General features: G+C 41.0%; 1 long non-coding RNA gene across 1 annotated transcript in view; it reads left to right on the top strand.

Annotated features, from left to right (window-relative positions):
• The first annotated feature begins 6,301 nt into the window (after positions 1 to 6,301).
• The window catches only part of LOC128635987 (uncharacterized), a 41,048-nt gene continuing 27,904 nt past the window's right edge, over positions 6,302 to 19,445 (top strand). Inside the window, exon 1 of the long non-coding RNA XR_008398642.1 lies at positions 6,302 to 6,353. This is a non-coding gene — a long non-coding RNA (uncharacterized LOC128635987). The remainder of the gene's footprint in view (positions 6,354 to 19,445) is intronic.

The following is a 19,445-nucleotide window of genomic DNA, read 5'->3' on the forward strand; positions in this document are numbered from 1 at the left end:
GCAAGCCCTGATTGCCTGACTGTCACAGTAAGCAGCCAGTGAGATAAACACTGCAAACCCTGATTGCCTGTCACAGTAAGCAGCCTGTGAGATAAACACTGCAAGCCCTGATTGCCTGACTGTCACAGTAAGCAGCCAGTGAGATAAAGACTGCAAGCCCTGATTGCCTGACTGTCACAGTAAGCAGCCAGTGAGATAAACACTGCAAGCCCTCATTGCCTGACTGTCACAGTAAGCAGCGAGATAAACGCTGCAAGTCCTCATTGCCTGACTGTCACAGTAAGCAGCAAGTGAGATAAACACTGCAAGCCCTGATTGCCTGACTGTCACACTAAGCAGCCAGTGAGATAAACACTGCAAGCCCTGATTGCCTGACTGTCACAGTAAGCAGCCAGTGAGGTAAACACTGCAAGCCCTCATTGCCTGACTGTCACAGTAAGCAGCAAGTGAGATAAACACTGCAAGTCAACATTGCCTGACTGTCACAGTAAACAGCCAGTGAGATAAACACTGCAAGCCCTGATTGCCTGACTGTCAAATTAAGCAGCCAGTGAGATAAACACTGCAAGCCCTGATTGCCTGACTGTCACAGTAAGCAGCCTCTGAGATAAAGACTGCAAGCCCTGATTGCCTGACTGTCACAGTAAGCAGCCAGTGAGATAAAGACTGCAAGCCCTGATTGCCTGACTGTCACAGTAAGCAGCCAGTGAGATAAACACTGCAAGCCCTCATTGCCTGACTGTCACAGTAAGCAGCCAGTGAGATAAACACCGAAAGCCCTGATTGCCTGACTGTCACAGTAAGCAGCAAGTGAGATACACACTGCAAGTCAACATTGCCTGACTGTCACAGTAAGCAGCCAGTGAGATAAACACTGCAAGCCCTCATTGCCTGACTGTCACAGTAAGCAGCCAGTGAGATAAACACTGCAAGCCCTCATTGCCTGACTGTCACAGTAAGCAGCAAGTGAGATACACACTGCAAGCCCTGATTGCCTGACTGTCACAGTAAGCAGCCAGTGAGATAAACACTGCAAGCCCTGATTGCCTGACTGTCACAGTAAGCAGCCAGTGAGATAAACACTGCAAGCCCTGATTGCCTGACTGTCACAGTAAGCAGCCAGTGAGATAAACACTGCAAGCCCTCATTGCCTGACTGTCACAGTAAGCAGCAAGTGAGATAAACACTGCAAGTCAACATTGCCTGACTGTCACAGTAAGCAGCCAATGAGATAAACACTGCAAGCCCTGATTGCCTGACTGTCAAATTAAACAGCCAGTGAGATAAACACTGCAAGCCCTGATTGCCTGACTGTCACAGTAAGCAGCCAGTGAGATAAACACTGCAAGCCCTGATTGCCTGACTGTCACAGTAAGCAGCCAGTGATATAAACACTGCAAGCCCTCATTGCGTGACTGTCACAGTAAGCAGCAAGTGAGATAAACACTGCAAGTCCTCATTGCCTGACTGTCACAGTAAGCAGCAAGTGAGATAAACACTGCAAGCCCTGATTGCCTGACTGTCACAGTAAGCAGCCAGTGAGATAAACACTGCAAGCCCTGATTGCCTGACTGTCACAGTAAGCAGCCAGTGAGATAAACACTGCAAGTCCTCATTGCCTGACTGTCATAGTAAGCAGCCAGTGAGATAAACACCGAAAGCCCTGATTGCCTTACTGTCACAGTAAGCAGCCAGTGAGATAAACACTGCAAGCCCTCATTGCCTGACTGTCACAGTAAGCAGCCAGTGAGATAAACACTGCAAGCCTGACTGTCAAGCCTCTATCACTATTTGCTTAATTAGTAGGAAGATATTTATAATTGCTGTATTTTTTTTTTTATAATATTGTTTCCCTGATCTCCTAATTCTCCCAACCCAAATTTTATTACACCCCCATACTATCACCCAATTTGTATGCAACTGTGGAGTATCCTGTGCTAATAAATTAGTTTTTTACCATTTGCCAATAAAAAAAAAATGTCCCCGGATTTCATTTTAAAAATATGGTCACCTTACCTCACACTCACCCTCTGATCTCTCACATACACATCCCCCTCCCACTCACCCTCTGATCTAACACACATCCCACTCACCCTCTGATCTCACACACACATCCCCCTCCCACTCACCCTTTGATCTCACACACACACACACATCCCCTCACACTCACCCTCTGAACTCTCACACACATCCCCCTCACACTCACCCTCTGATCTCACACACACATCCCCCTCACACTCACCCTCTGATCTCTCACATACACATCCCCCTCACACATCCCCCTCACACTCACCCTCTGATCTCTCACATACACATCCCCCTCACACTCACCCTCTGATCTCTCACATACACATCCCCCTCACACTCACCCTCTGATCTCACACACACATCCCCCTCACACTCACCCTCTGATCTCACACACACATCCCCCTCACACTCACCCTCTGATCTCTCACATACACATCCCCCTCACACATCCCCCTCACACTCACCCTCTGATCTCTCACATACACATCCCCCTCACACTCACCCTCTGATCTCACACACACATCCCCCTCACACTCACCCTCTGATCTCACACACACATCCCCCTCACACTCACCCTCTGATCTCACACACACATCCCCCTCACACTCACCCTCTGATCTCACACACACATCCCCCTCCCACTCACCCTCTGATCTCACACACACACACATCCCCCTCCCACTCACCCTCTGATCTCTCACATACACATCCCCCTCCCACTCACCCTCTGATCTCACACACATCCCCCTCCCACTCACCCTCTGATCTCTCACATACACATCCCCCTCTGATCTCTCTCACACACATCCCCCTCACACTCACCCTCTGATCTCTCTCACACACATCCCCCTCACACTCACCCTCTGATCTCTCTCACACACATCCCCCTCACACTCACCCTCTGATCTCTCTCACACACATCCCCCTCACACTTACCCTCTGATCTCTCACACACACATCCCCCTCACCCTCACATCTCTCACATACACATCCCCTCTCTCTCGCCCTCTGATCTCTCTCGCCCTCTGATCTCACACACTCACCCTCTGATCTCACACACTCACCCTCTGATCTCACACACTCACCCTCTGATCTCACACACTCACCCTCTGATCTCACACTCACCCTCTGATCTCTCTCACCCTCTGATCTCTCTCACCCTCTGATCTCTCTCACCCTCTGATCTCTCTCACCCTCTGATCTCTCTCACCCTCTGATCTCTCACACTCACCCTCTGATCTCTCACACTCACCCTCTGATCTCTCACACTCACCCTCTGATTTCTCACCCTCACCCTCTGATTTCTCACCCTCACCCTCTGATTTCTCACCCTCTGATCTCTCCCACCCTCTCTCTCACCCTCACCCTCTGATCTCTCACACACATCCCCCTCACACACACATCCCCCCTCACACTCACCCTCTGATCTCACACACACATCCCCCTCACACTCACCCTCTGATCTCACACACACACCCCCCTCACACTCACCCTCTGATCTCTCACACACACATCCCCCTCACCCTCTGATCTCTCACATACACATCCCCCTCACACTCACCCTCTGATCTCTCACTCTCACCCTCTGATCTCTCTCACACTCTGATCTCTCTCACCCTCTGATCTCTCACACTCACCCTCTGATCCCTCACATACACATCCCCCTCACACTCTGATCTCTCACATACACATCCCCCTCACACTCACCCTCTGATCTCTCTCTCACACCCTCTGATCTCTCACACCCTCTGATCTCTCACACCCTCTGATCTCTCACACCCTCTGATCTCTCACACTCACCCTCTGATCTCACACACTCACCCTCTGATCTCACACACTCACCCTCTGATCTCACACACTCACCCTCTGATCTCACACACTCACCCTCTGATCTCACACACTCACCCTCTGATCTCACACACTCACCCTCTGATCTCACACACTCACCCTCTGATCTCACACACTCACACATCCCCCTCACACTCACCCTCTGATCTCTCACACTCACATCTCACACACACATCCCCCTCACACACACATCCCCCCTCACACTCACCCTCTGATCTCTCACACTCACATCTCACACACACATCCCCCTCACACACACATCCCCCCTCACACTCACCCTCTGATCTCACACACTCACCCTCTGATCTCACACACTCACCCTCTGATCTCACACACTCACCCTCTGATCTCACACACTCACCCTCTGATCTCACACACTCACCCTCTGATCTCACACACACACACATCCCCCTCACACTCACCCTCTGATCTCTCACACTCACATCTCACACACACATCCCCCTCACACACACATCCCCCCTCACACTCACCCTCTGATCTCTCACACACATCCCCCTCACACTCACCCTCTGATCTCTCACACACATCCCCCTCACACTCACCCTCTGATCTCACACACACATCCCCCTCACACTCACCCTCTGATCTCTCACACACATCCCCCTCACACTCACCCTCTGATCTCACACACACACCCCCCTCACACTCACCCTCTGATCTCTCACACACACATCCCCCTCACCCTCTGATCTCTCACATACACATCCCCCTCACACTCACCCTCTGATCTCTCACTCTCACCCTCTGATCTCTCTCACACTCTGATCTCTCTCACCCTCTGATCTCTCTCACCCTCTGATATCTCACACTCACCCTCTGATCCCTCACATACACATCCCCCTCACACTCTGATCTCTCACATACACATCCCCCTCACACTCACCCTCTGATCTCTCTCTCACACCCTCTGATCTCTCACACCCTCTGATCTCTCACACTCACCCTCTGATCTCTCACACTCACCCTCTGATCTCACACACTCACCCTCTGATCTCACACACTCACCCTCTGATCTCACACACTCACCCTCTGATCTCACACACTCACCCTCTGATCTCGCACACTCACCCTCTGATCTCGCACACTCACCCTCTGATCTCGCACCCTCTGATCTCACACTCACCCTCTGATCTCTCACCCTCTGATCTCTCACACTCACCCTCTGATCTCTCACCCTCTGATCTCTCACACTCACCCTCTGATCTCTCTCACCCTCTGATCTCTCACACTCACCCTCTGATCTCTCTCACCCTCTGATCTCTCTCACCCTCTGATCTCTCTCACCCTCTGATCTCTCTCACCCTCTGATCTCTCACACTCACCCTCTGATCTCTCTCACCCTCTGATCTCTCTCACCCTCTGATCTCTCTCACCCTCTGATCTCTCTCACCCTCTGATCTCTCTCACCCTCTGATCTCTCTCACCCTCTGATCTCTCTCACCCTCTGATCTCTCTCACCCTCTGATCTCTCTCACCCTCTGATCTCTCACACTCACCCTCTGATCTCTCACCCTCACCCTCTGATCTCTCACCCTCACCCTCTGATCTCTCACCCTCACCCTCTGATTTCTCACCTTCTGATCTCTCACGCTCACTCTCTGATCTCTCCCACCCTCTCTCTCACACTCACCCTCTGATCTCTCTCACCCACCCTCTGATCTCTCTCACCCTCACCCTCTGATCTCTCTCACCCTCACCCTCTGATCTCTCTCACCCTCACCCTCTGATCTCTCTCACCCTCTGATCTCACACATACCCCTCACACTCACCCTCTGATCTCTCACACTCACCCTCTGATCTCTCACACACACACATCCCCCTCACACTCACCCTCTGATCTCTCACACTCACCCTCTGATCTCTCACACACACACATCCCCCTCACACTCACCCTCTGATCTCACACACACATCCCCCTCACACTCACCCTCTGATCTCTCACACACACATCCCCCTCACACACACATCCCCCTCACCCTCTGATCTCTCACATACACATCCCCCTCACACTCACCCTCTGATCTCTCACTCTCACCCTCTGATCTCTCTCACCCTCTGATCTCTCTCACCCTCTGATCTCTCACACTCACCCTCTGATCCCTCACACTCACCCTCTGATCCCTCACACTCACCCTCTGATCCCTCACACTCACCCTCTGATCCCTCACACTCAGCCTCTGATCCCTCACACTCACCCTCTGATCTCTCACATACAAACACCCCTCCTCACTATCTCAGCTGCTCTCTCACTCTCACACACACACACAGACCGTTTCTCACCCTCGGACTACAGGCACCACTCATCCATAGCTGAAACTCACGTATCTCACCTGGTAGCAGCTAGACCCTATCCGGCTAATGGACCGCTGCAGTCACGTGGCCTCTGTTGTTTCACTGGAACTAGCTGCTACTGAGGACCCGGATGTAGGATACACTGACCTGTGTCATGAGGAGAGGTTTGTAGTAACTGTAATTGGTTAATTAAAGGACCATGGAGTCCAATGAGAATGCAGCATAAAGATCAGTGTTAGTATTTGCAGCTATATACACTGTTTTATATTACAGGTATTTATACAGTATACAGGCAGCTATAATACAGGTATCTATATACAGGGTTTTATATTACAGATATACACTGGTATCTATATACGGGGTTTTATATTACAGGTATATATATATATATACAGGGTTTTATATTACAGGTATCTATATACAGGCAGATATATACAGGGTTTTATATTACAGGTATCTATATACAGTGTTTTATATTACAGGTATCTATATACAGGGTTTTATATTACAGGTATCTATATACAGGCAGATATATACAGGGTTTCATATTACAGGTATCTATATACAGGCAGCTATATACAGGGTTTTATATTGCAGGTATCTATATACAGGGTTTTATATTACAGGTATCTATATACAAGGTTTTATATTACAGGTATCTATATACAGGCAGCTATATACAGGGTTTTATATTGCAGGTATCTATATACAGGGTTTTATATTACAGGTATCTATATACAGGCAGCTATATACAGGGTTTTATATTGCAGGTATCTATATACAGGGTTTTATATTACAGGTATCTATATACAGGGTTTTATATTACAGGTATCTGTATATAGGTATCTATATACAGGGTTTTATATTACAGGTATCTGTATACAGGCAGCTATATACAGGGTTTTATATTACAGGTATCTATATACAGGCAGCTATATACAGGGTTTTATATTGCAGGTATCTATATACAGGGTTTTATATTACAGGTATCTATATACAGGGTTTTATATTACAGGTATCTATATACAGGGTTTTATATTACAGGTATCTGTATACAGGTATCTATATACAGGGTTTTATATTACAGGTATCTATATACAGGGTTTTATATTACAGGTATCTATATACAGGGTTTTATATTACAGGTATCTATATACAGGGTTTTATATTACAGGTATCTATATACAGGGTGTTATATTACAGGTATCTATATACAGGGTTTTATATTACAGGTATCTACAGGGAGTGCAGAATTATTAGGCAAGTTGTATTTTTGAGGATTAATTTTATTATTGAACAACAACCATGTTCTCAATGAACCCAAAAAACTCATTAATATCAAAGCTGAATATTTTTGGAAGTAGTTTTTAGTTTGTTTTTAGTTTTAGCTATTTTAGGGGGATATCTGTGTGTGCAGGTGACTATTACTGTGCATAATTATTAGGCAACTTAACAAAAAACAAATATATACCCATTTCAATTATTTATTTTTACCAGTGAAACCAATATAACATCTCAACATTCACAAATATACATTTCTGACATTCAAAAACAAAACAAAAACAAATCAGTGACCAATATAGCCACCTTTCTTTGCAAGGACACTCAAAAGCCTGCCATCCATGGATTCTGTCAGTGTTTTGATCTGTTCACCATCAACATTGCGTGCAGCAGCAACCACAGCCTCCCAGACACTGTTCAGAGAGGTGTACTGTTTTCCCTCCTTGTAAATCTCACATTTGATGATGGACCACAGGTTCTCAATGGGGTTCAGATCAGGTGAACAAGGAGGCCATGTCATTAGATTTTCTTCTTTTATACCCTTTCTTGCCAGCCACGCTGTGGAGTACTTGGACGCGTGTGATGGAGCATTGTCCTGCATGAAAATCATGTTTTTCTTGAAGGATGCAGACTTCTTCCTGTACCACTGCTTGAAGAAGGTGTCTTCCAGAAACTGGCAGTAGGACTGGGAGTTGAGCTTGACTCCATCCTCAACCCGAAAAGGCCCCACAAGCTCATCTTTGATGATACCAGCCCAAACCAGTACTCCACCTCCACCTTGCTGGCGTCTGAGTCGGACTGGAGCTCTCTGCCCTTTACCAATCCAGCCACGGGCCCATCCATCTGGCCCATCAAGACTCACTCTCATTTCATCAGTCCATAAAACCTTAGAAAAATCAGTCTTGAGATATTTCTTGGCCCAGTCTTGACGTTTCAGCTTGTGTGTCTTGTTCAGTGGTGGTCGTCTTTCAGCCTTTCTTACCTTGGCCATGTCTCTGAGTATTGCACACCTTGTGCTTTTGGGCACTCCAGTGATGTTGCAGCTCTGAAATATGGCCAAACTGGTGGCAAGTGGCATCTTGGCAGCTGCACGCTTGACTTTTCTCAGTTCATGGGCAGTTATTTTGCGCCTTGGTTTTTCCACACGCTTCTTGCGACCCTGTTGACTATTTTGAATGAAACGCTTGATTGTTCGATGATCACGCTTCAGAAGCTTTGCAATTTTAAGAGTGCTGCATCCCTCTGCAAGATATCTCACTATTTTTGACTTTTCTGAGCCTGTCAAGTCCTTCTTTTGACCCATTTTGCCAAAGGAAAGGAAGTTGCCTAATAATTATGCACACCTGATATAGGGTGTTGATGTCATTAGACCACACCCCTTCTCATTACAGAGATGCACATCACCTAATATGCTTAATTGGTAGTAGGCTTTCGAGCCTATACAGCTTGGAGTAAGACAACATGCATAAAGAGGATGATGTGGTCAAAATACTCATTTGCCTAATAATTCTGCACTCCCTGTATATACAGGGTTTTATATTACAGGTATCTATATACAGGCAGCTATATACAGGGTTTTATATTGCAGGTATCTATATACAGGGTTTTATATTGCAGGTATCTATATACAGGGTTTTATATTACAGGTATCTATATACAGGGTTTTATATTACAGGTATCTATATACAGGCAGCTATATACAGGGTTTTATATTACAGGTATCTATATACAGGGTTTTATATTACAGGTATATATATACAGGCAGCTATATACAGGGTTTTATATTACAGGTATCTATATACAGGGTTTTATATTACAGGTATCTTTATACAGGCAGCTATACACACTGTTTTATATTACAGGTATCTGTATACAGGGTTTTATATTACAGGTATCTATATACAGGCAGCTATATACAGGGTTTTATATTACAGGTATCTATATACAGGGTTTTATATTACAGGTATCTATATACAGGCAGCTATACATACTGTTTTATATTACAGGTATCTATATACAGGGTTTTATATTACAGGTATCTATATACAGGGTGTTATATTACAGGTAGCTATATACAGGGTTTTATATTACAGGTATCTATATACAGGCAGCTATACACACTGTTTTATATTACAGGTATCTATATTACATGGTTTTATATTACAGGTATCTATATACAGGGTTTTATATTACAGGTAGCTATATACAGGGTTTTATATTACAGGTATCTATATACAGGGTTTTATATTACAGGTATCTATATACAGGCAGCTATATACAGGGTTTTATATTACAGGTATCTATATACAGGCAGCTATACACACTGTTTTATATTACAGGTATCTATATACAGGCAGCTATATACAGGGTTTTATATTACAGGTATCTATATACAGGCAGCTATATACAGGGTTTTATATTACAGGTATCTATATACAGGCAGCTATACACACTGTTTTATATTACAGGTATCTATATACAGGCAGCTATATACAGGGTTTTATATTACAGGTATCTATATACAGGGTTTTATATTAAAGGTATCTATATGCAGGCAGCTATATACAGGGTTTTATATTACAGGTATCTATATACAGGCAGCTATACATACTGTTTTATATTACAGGTATCTATATACAGGGTTTTATATTACAGATATCTATATACAGGCAGCTATACACACTGTTTTATATTACAGGTATCTATATACAGGGTTTTATATTACATGTATCTATATACAGGGTTTTATATTACAGGTATCTATATTCAGGCAGATATATACAGGGTTTTATATTACAGGTATCTATATACAGGGTTTTATATTACAGGTATCTATATACAGGGTTTTATATTACAGGTATCTGTATACAGGCAGCTATATACAGGGTTTTATATTACAGGTATCTATATACAGGCAGCTATATACAGGGTTTTATATTGCAGGTATCTATATACAGGGTTTTATATTACAGGTATCTATATACAGGGTTTTATATTACATGTATCTATATACAGGGTTTTATATTACAGGTATCTGTATACAGGTATCTATATACAGGGTTTTATATTACAGGTATCTGTATACAGGTATCTATATACAGGGTTTTATATTACAAGTATCTATATACAGGGTTTTATATTACAGGTATCTATATACAGGGTTTTATATTACAGGTATCTATATACAGGTATCTATATACAGGGTTTTATATTACAGGTATCTATATACAGGCAGCTCTAGATCTATCAAAAAGGCTGAATACACAGCGAGACATACCCCTCGACAAAAACTGTTGACAAAGAAAATAGATACCAAATCTTCAGACAAAATTAGGTTTATCACTACCTACAATCCACAAACAAAAAAAGTGGTAGAAATTCTGCAAGACAACTGGCATATCTTGAAAGCAGACCCTGTTTTAAGAACCATACTGGATGATAGGATAGCTGTTGGCTATAAAAGAGCACGTAATCTTAAAGACCTTATCAGCCCAAGCCATTTCCATGGAGAAAGAACAAAAACAAAATTAAATCATGGTTCTTTTAAATGTGGAGTCTGCAGTACTTGTAGCTATATGCAAAAAACCAACACAGTTACAGATAGATTTTTTAAAGATTCATAAAATCAACGCATACATCAGTTGTCACACGGAAGGGGTTATCTACGCTCTAAAATGCAAATGCAATTTATTTCATGTTGGGATGACCACTAGAAAGATAAGAACAAGGTTACAGGAACACCTGAGAAACATCAAAAATGCCCACAAAGACAATCAGGCAGGCAAAACCATTACAACAGTAGCCAGACATTTTCTACTAGCACATAAATCCAAACAATCTGATCTCCAGTGTTTTGGTTTGCAGAAAATTGATCTGGGGATAAGAGGTGGAAATCAAGAAAAATCACTCTTAAAAGCTGAAACAAGGTGGATTTTTCTCTTAAATTCAGTGTACCCTCAAGGGCTAAATGAACAAAACAACTTTGCCCACTATCTCTGACAAAAGAGACAAATGATAACATCAATATGTGGAGCAATAAGCGATACTATACCCTAATGGGTTAAATGAAAAAACAATTTCGCCCACTACCTCTGACGAGAGAGACAAATGTTAACCCCAATATATGAAGCAATAAGTGATTTTATACTTCTAAATCACCACGGCTGCATAAAAGCAACATTTTTGAACTCTAACCACTATATAAGATATAAGTGAATCCTACATTACAAACTGAGAATCCACCATTAGTCTATATTACTGTGGAATTAAGTAAGGATAGATACATATATCTAATTATACGACTATCATGTACATACAATTCTCAGTTGCAACAAGGTTAGGATTACATGATACAAAAAATATTTTTACTTGTCATACAGCTAACAATCTTTCAAATAAGGAAAGATTCACTTATCACTTGTTCTTATTGTATAAATAAAATTTTTTAGGATACTTAGCACTTTTCAAATGTAAATTCAATTAATCACTCTCACATCACATTCACTATCTTCACTTCGATTCCAGCATTTAAGTTGGACACAATTGTCTTCACTTTTTATATGTTGAAATATTAACATGGGCATTATTCACGTCCAAGTCAAATTATACTTGGCTGTGTTATTCAACTATTTGTAATTAATGGTATAACACAAATCATAAGGATGGTGATTTCATCACCCTTGTCACATAAGAAAAATATATTATGAATTTTTATTATATTTTATATACATTCACTTTTGACCTAAATAACAATGAGTGGGATCTCATCACTATGGTCACGTAAAGGTAATATATCATTTCTATATACTAAAAATGCATATTCTGTCTATCGAGCAATTTCACCTTTTTTTAGGGTGTCAATATGCACTAAAACACACATTGACAATTCACTTGGTGACACAATGTAATCAAGCATATACACTAGTACTTCACACAGTGAATTATATCTCGTGCACAATACAAGCAAACATAATAGTATTAGGTTGTTCATGTAAAAGCTATAATGTGAATAAATCAGCAGTCATACGTTAACGTAATATGTTCATTTAATCCACCTCTTTTGGAGTTATGGTATCGGACGAGAGCATTGTCTCCACCTATATTTGACTCGTTCATTACATATGTCAGAGTGACGTCACTTATGTGGGAGGAGTATCAGCCTTCTCTGCACATAAATTGCCAATGCTAGCGCGACGCGCGCACACACCCCCCTTTGAGAAAGCCGCGAGAACGGCGAAACATGTTAGGGAATTGGTGAGGAGTCAGGGAGCTCCTGTGTTTGTTAGGGCTTAAACTCTTCGTAAGGACATGGTGTTGTTATATTCACCTTTATATTTAAACAATTCGGTTCAGAACCGGAACTATTAGGCAAGCGGTTATTTATTAATATAAGCAGTCTCAATACTATCAGCAATGTGGTAACGTACAACTACACGGACAGTTGGGGTAACGGCTAGCCACTGAGTCAGTGTCAGATACTAGAGCTTACCAGCATACTAGTAACATTAATACACTGTCCTGGTCCAAGCTATGTTTTAGCACACAAACCCTAAATTGCTCATATTCAACTGGATACTATAATCTAATAGGTATTACCTACAGAGCAGTTTGAATTTAAGTACCGGTACAAATAATGTGCTAGCGTTTGGCGCCACAATTGATAATAACTTGTTACTAGTTTTTACCTAGTGTCACTGACTCACTATAGGTATACCACGCTTATGATCGTACCTATTTATTAAGATGGCTATATAATTATAATAACTTAGGTGTCACAATACATGTGGATACTTTGAATAATTAAGGCATAAGTAGCCCCTCATACGTTGCTTGAGGTGAACCTCGATGTAGCCACTGGTGGTTAATGTGTAACAAATCAACTGACTGTAGCTGTACTACTCCAGACAGACCTTACAGGGTGTCACTATACAACTTTTTTCAGTCACGAGTTCATTTGGAAATACAACTTAACCACAAGACTATAGATCAAAGCCAAATATCTATTGTTTTTTAGCTTCTGTTCCCCTTCAGTGACCAATCCTATAAGAGTTGTTACAATAGTTCCTCAATAATAGCTGAATAGCAGACTTGCAAAAACACTGTGCTTGCTGTGGAGTGAAAGGTGATTTCAACTATAACACATACAAAACATTTTGGAAACTACAAATTAATTTGGTTGATAAATCAGATATATATTCCAAACTGTCATTAACCTCATGAGATAATATCTGATGATAAGATATTTAAGTATGCAAATTCCAAACTGTCACTAACCCTATGAGATATTACTCATAAATATTTGATGTCAAGATATCCAAGTATGCACCAAACACACTGACTGGTAAATTTGCTATAGCATTTTGTAAGTTTTGGTACCGGGTCTAATAAATAATTATCAATTTAGCACCAAATCAATACGCAATTCATATTGCTGATTCTCTAAACCCATGTGTCATTAGACACTGCTAAAATAGTGTAACCACATATAGGTATATTATTGCCTTTATTAGTGAACTATTAATTAACCTCTAGCAGTTGAAACTTAGAATTATCTGTTTGATCGTGTGCTTATATGTATTCAGAAAACTGAATATTGAATACCCAGGTATCGGTATACCTAGCATACGTCTATAATTTGCTACTTAATTCCACAATTGAGACAGAAATTACTTATCTCATCACCCTACCTAGAGTTTTTTGTTTTTAATTTGCACATCCCGATATTTTAACTCAGATTTTATGTGTATATAATAAAAGTTATGTTTTATTAATTTCAATGAGACCTCTCTAACCATTTGGAGTTTACTTTGAACACAGTTACCCTATACTTTACATGCCTACAAAGAGTGCTAATAGTGTATTCTAAGATGGGCTCTTAACCCATCATATTTTGGTTCTTTTTATATTACATGGTTTTATATTGCAGGTAGCTATATACAGGGTTTTATATTACAGGTATCTATATACAGGGTTTTATATTACAGGTATCTATATACAGGGTGTTATATTACAGGTAGCTATATACAGGGTTTTATATTACAGGTATCTATATACAGGGTTTTATATTACAGGTATCTATATACAGGCAGCTATACACACTGTTTTATATTACAGGTATCTATATTACATGGTTTTATATTACAGGTATCTATATACAGGGTTTTATATTACAGGTAGCTATATACAGGGTTTTATATTACAGGTATCTATATACAGGGTTTTATATTACAGGTATCTACAGGGAGTGCAGAATTATTAGGCAAATGAGTATTTTGACCACATCATCCTCTTTATGCATGTTGTCTTACTCCAAGCTGTATAGGCTCGAAAGCCTACTACCAATTAAGCATATTAGGTGATGTGCATCTCTGTAATGAGAAGGGGTGTGGTCTAATGACATCAACACCCTATATCAGGTGTGCATAATTATTAGGCAACTTCCTTTCCTTTGGCAAAATGGGTCAAAAGAAGGACTTGACAGGCTCAGAAAAGTCAAAAATAGTGAGATATCTTGCAGAGGGATGCAGCACTCTTAAAATTGCAAAGCTTCTGAAGCGTGATCATCGAACAATCAAGCGTTTCATTCAAAATAGTCAACAGGGTCGCAAGAAGCGTGTGGAAAAACCAAGGCGCAAAATAACTGCCCATGAACTGAGAAAAGTCAAGCGTGCAGCTGCCAAGATGCCACTTGCCACCAGTTTGGCCATATTTCAGAGCTGCAACATCACTGGAGTGCCCAAAAGCACAAGGTGTGCAATACTCAGAGACATGGCCAAGGTAAGAAAGGCTGAAAGACGACCACCACTGAACAAGACACACAAGCTGAAACGTCAAGACTGGGCCAAGAAATATCTCAAGACTGATTTTTCTAAGGTTTTATGGACTGATGAAATGAGAGTGAGTCTTGATGGGCCAGATGGATGGGCCCGTGGCTGGATTGGTAAAGGGCAGAGAGCTCCAGTCCGACTCAGACGCCAGCAAGGTGGAGGTGGAGTACTGGTTTGGGCTGGTATCATCAAATATGAGCTTGTGGGGCCTTTTCGGGTTGAGGATGGAGTCAAGCTCAACTCCCAGTCCTACTGCCAGTTTCTGGAAGACACCTTCTTCAAGCAGTGGTACAGGAAGAAGTCTGCATCCTTCAAGAAAAACATGATTTTCATGCAGGACAATGCTCCATCACACGCGTCCAAGTACTCCACAGCGTGGCTGGCAAGAAAGGGTATAAAAGAAGAAAATCTAATGACATGGCCTCCTTGTTCACCTGATCTGAACCCCATTGAGAACCTGTGGTCCATCATCAAATGTGAGATTTACAAGGAGGGAAAACAGTACACCTCTCTGAACAGTGTCTGGGAGGCTGTGGTTGCTGCTGCACGCAATGGTGATGGTGAACAGATCAAAACACTGACAGAATCCATGGATGGCAGGCTTTTGAGTGTCATTGCAAAGAAAGGTGGCTATATTGGTCACTGATTTGTTTTTGTTTTGTTTTTGAATGTCAGAAATGTATATTTGTGAATGTTGAGATGTTATATTGGTTTCACTGGTAAAAATAAATAATTGAAATGGGTATATATTTGTTTTTTGTTAAGTTTCCTAATAATTATGCACAGTAATAGTCACCTGCACACACAGATATCCCCCTAAAATAGCTAAAACTAAAAACAAACTAAAAACTACTTCCAAAAATATTCAGCTTTGATATTAATGAGTTTTTTGGGTTCATTGAGAACATGGTTGTTGTTCAATAATAAAATTAATCCTCAAAAATACAACTTGCCTAATAATTCTGCACTCCCTGTATATACAGGCAGCTATATACAGGGTTTTATATTACAGGTATCTATATACAGGCAGCTATACACACTGTTTTATATTACAGGTATCTATATACAGGCAGCTATATACAGGGTTTTATATTACAGGTATCTATATACAGGCAGCTATATACAGGGTTTTATATTACAGGTATCTATATACAGGCAGCTATACACACTGTTTTATATTACAGGTATCTATATACAGGCAGCTATATACAGGGTTTTATATTACAGGTATCTATATACAGGCAGCTATATACAGGGTTTTATATTACAGGTATCTATATACAGGCAGCTATACACACTGTTTTATATTACAGGTATCTATATACAGGCAGCTATATAGAAGGTTTTATATTACAGGCATCTATATACATGGTTTTATATTACAGGCATCTATATACAGGGTTTTATATTACAGGTATCTATATACAGGGTTTTATATTACAGGTATCTATATTACAGGCAGCTATATACAGGTATCTATATACAGGCAGCTATATACAGGTATCTATATACAGGCAGCTATATACAGGGTTTTATATTACAGGTATCTATATACAGGCAGATATATACAGGGTTTTATATTGCAGGTATCTATATACAGGCAGCTATATACAGGGTTTTATATTACAGGCAGCTATATACAGACAGCTATATTACAGGCAGCTATATACAGAAAGCTATATTACAGGCAGCTATATACAGACAGACAGCTATATACATGTATCTATATACAGGTTTATATAAACAGGTATCTATATACATGGTTTTATATTACAGGCATCTATATATACAGGGTTTTATATTACAGGTATCTATATACAGGCAGCTATATACAGGTATCTATATACAGGGTTTTATATTACAGGTATCTATATACAGGCAGCTATATACAGGTATCTATATACAGGGTTTTATATTACAGGTATCTATATACAGGTATTGTAATGGGTGTCTTTCTTTTCAGAACTCATGTTTCAGCTACTGTACCTTTGTGAGCAAGGTTATTTAAACCTGACACGCCCACTTTTCCCTGCTTTAGTATTTTGTATTTGGTAATCCTAGAAGCTGCATCTCCTGGAATTGTCCTGATTGGATTAAAGCCATTTATCTACAGTCTCTTCCAACTCTGGAATTGTTACTACAGTATTTCATTATAGCTTTAACCCTGAAGAACCTTTATTGAAGTGTATCATATCTTTCCACAAACATTTCATTGTGAGGATTCAGCTGTGCTGCGAAGCTCCGGTCAGTGTGTAACTGCCTGACTCACAGTGAGTGGTTCCCTGTGTGATCAATCTGCTTTGTCTGCAGTCTGCTGTGCTGTGAATCTCCTAACCTCCATGCTGCTCCTGTCATCCTTACTGTGAGTAGTTGCTGAATTACTTCCTTCATGCAGGATTTACTTTCTAAGGCCTAGATTTGGAGTTCGGCGGTAGCCGTGAAAACCAGCGTTAGAGGCTCCTAACGCTGGTTTTAGGCTACCGCCGGTATTTAGAGTCGTGTAGGTAAGGGTCTAACGCTCACTTTTCAGCCGCGACTTTTCCATACCGCAGATCCCCCTACGCCATTTGCGTATCCTATCTTTTCAATGGGATCTTCCTAACTCCGGTATTTAGAGTCGTTTCTGCAGTGAGCGTTAGAGCTCTAACGACAAGATTCCAGCCGCAGAAAAAAAGCAGTAGTTAAGAGCTTTCTGGCTAACGCCGGTTTATAAAGCTCTTAACTACTGTACCCTAAAGTACACTAACACCCATAAACTACCTATGTACCCCTAAACCGAGCTCCCCCCACATCGCCGCCACTCGATTAAAATTTTTAACCCCTAATCTGCCGACCGCCACCTACGTTATACTTATGTACCCCTAATCTGCTGCCCCTAACACCGCCGACCCCTATATTATATTTCTTAACCCCTAACTTGCCCCCCACAACGTCGCCGCAAGCTACTTAAAATAATTAACCCCTAATCTTCCGACCGCAAATCGCCGCCACCTACGTTATCCCTATGTACCCCTAATCTGCTGCCCCTAACCCCCGCCGACCCCTATATTACATTTATTAACCCCTAATCTGCCCCCCTCAACGTCGCCGACACCTGCCTACACTTATTAACCCCTAATCTGCCGAGCGGACCTGAGCGCTACTATAATAAAGTTATTAAGCCCTAATCCGCCTCACTAACCCTATAATAAATAGTATTAACCCCTAATCTGCCCTCCCTAACATCGCCGACACTTAACTTCAATTATTAACCCCTAATCTTCCGATCGGAGCTCACCGCTATTCTAATAAATGTATTAACCCCTAAAGCTAAGTCTAACCCTAACACTAACACCCCCCTAACTTAAATATAATTTTAATCTAACGAAATAAATTAACTCTTATTAAATAAATTATTCCTATTTAAAGCTAAATACTTACCTGTAAAATAAACCCTAATATAGCTACAATATAAATTATAATTATATTATAGCTATTTTAGGATTAATATTTATTTTACAGGCAACTTGGTATTTATTTTAACTAGGTACAATAGCTATTAAATAGTTAAGAACTATTTAATAGTTACCTAGTTAAAATATTTACAAAATTACCTGTAAAATAAATCCTAACCTAAGATATAATTAAACCTAACACTACCCTATCAATAAAATAATTAAATAAACTACCTACAATTACCTACAATTAACCTAACACTACACTATCAATAAATTAAATAAACACAATTGCTACAAATAAATACAATTAAATAAACTAGCTAAAGTACAAAAAATAAAAAAGAACTAAGTTACAGAAAATAAAAAAATATTTACAAACATAAGAAAAATATTACAACAATTTTAAACTAATTACACCTACTCTAAGCCCCCTAATAAAATAACAAAGCCCCCCAAAATAAAAAATTCCCTACCCTATTCTAAATTAAAAAAGTTACAAGCTCTTTTACCTTACCAGCCCTGAACAGGGCCCTTTGCGGGGCATGCCCCAAGAAGTTCAGCTCTTTTGCCTGTAAAAAAAAACATACAATACCCCCCCCCCCAACATTACAACCCACCACCCACATACCCCTAATCTAACCCAAACCCCCCTTAAATAAACCTAACACTAATCCCCTGAAGATCTTCCTACCTTGTCTTCACCATCCAGGTA

Source organism: Bombina bombina, chromosome 7, assembly GCF_027579735.1.
Source record: "Bombina bombina isolate aBomBom1 chromosome 7, aBomBom1.pri, whole genome shotgun sequence".
Classification (NCBI taxonomy): domain Eukaryota; kingdom Metazoa; phylum Chordata; class Amphibia; order Anura; family Bombinatoridae; genus Bombina; species Bombina bombina.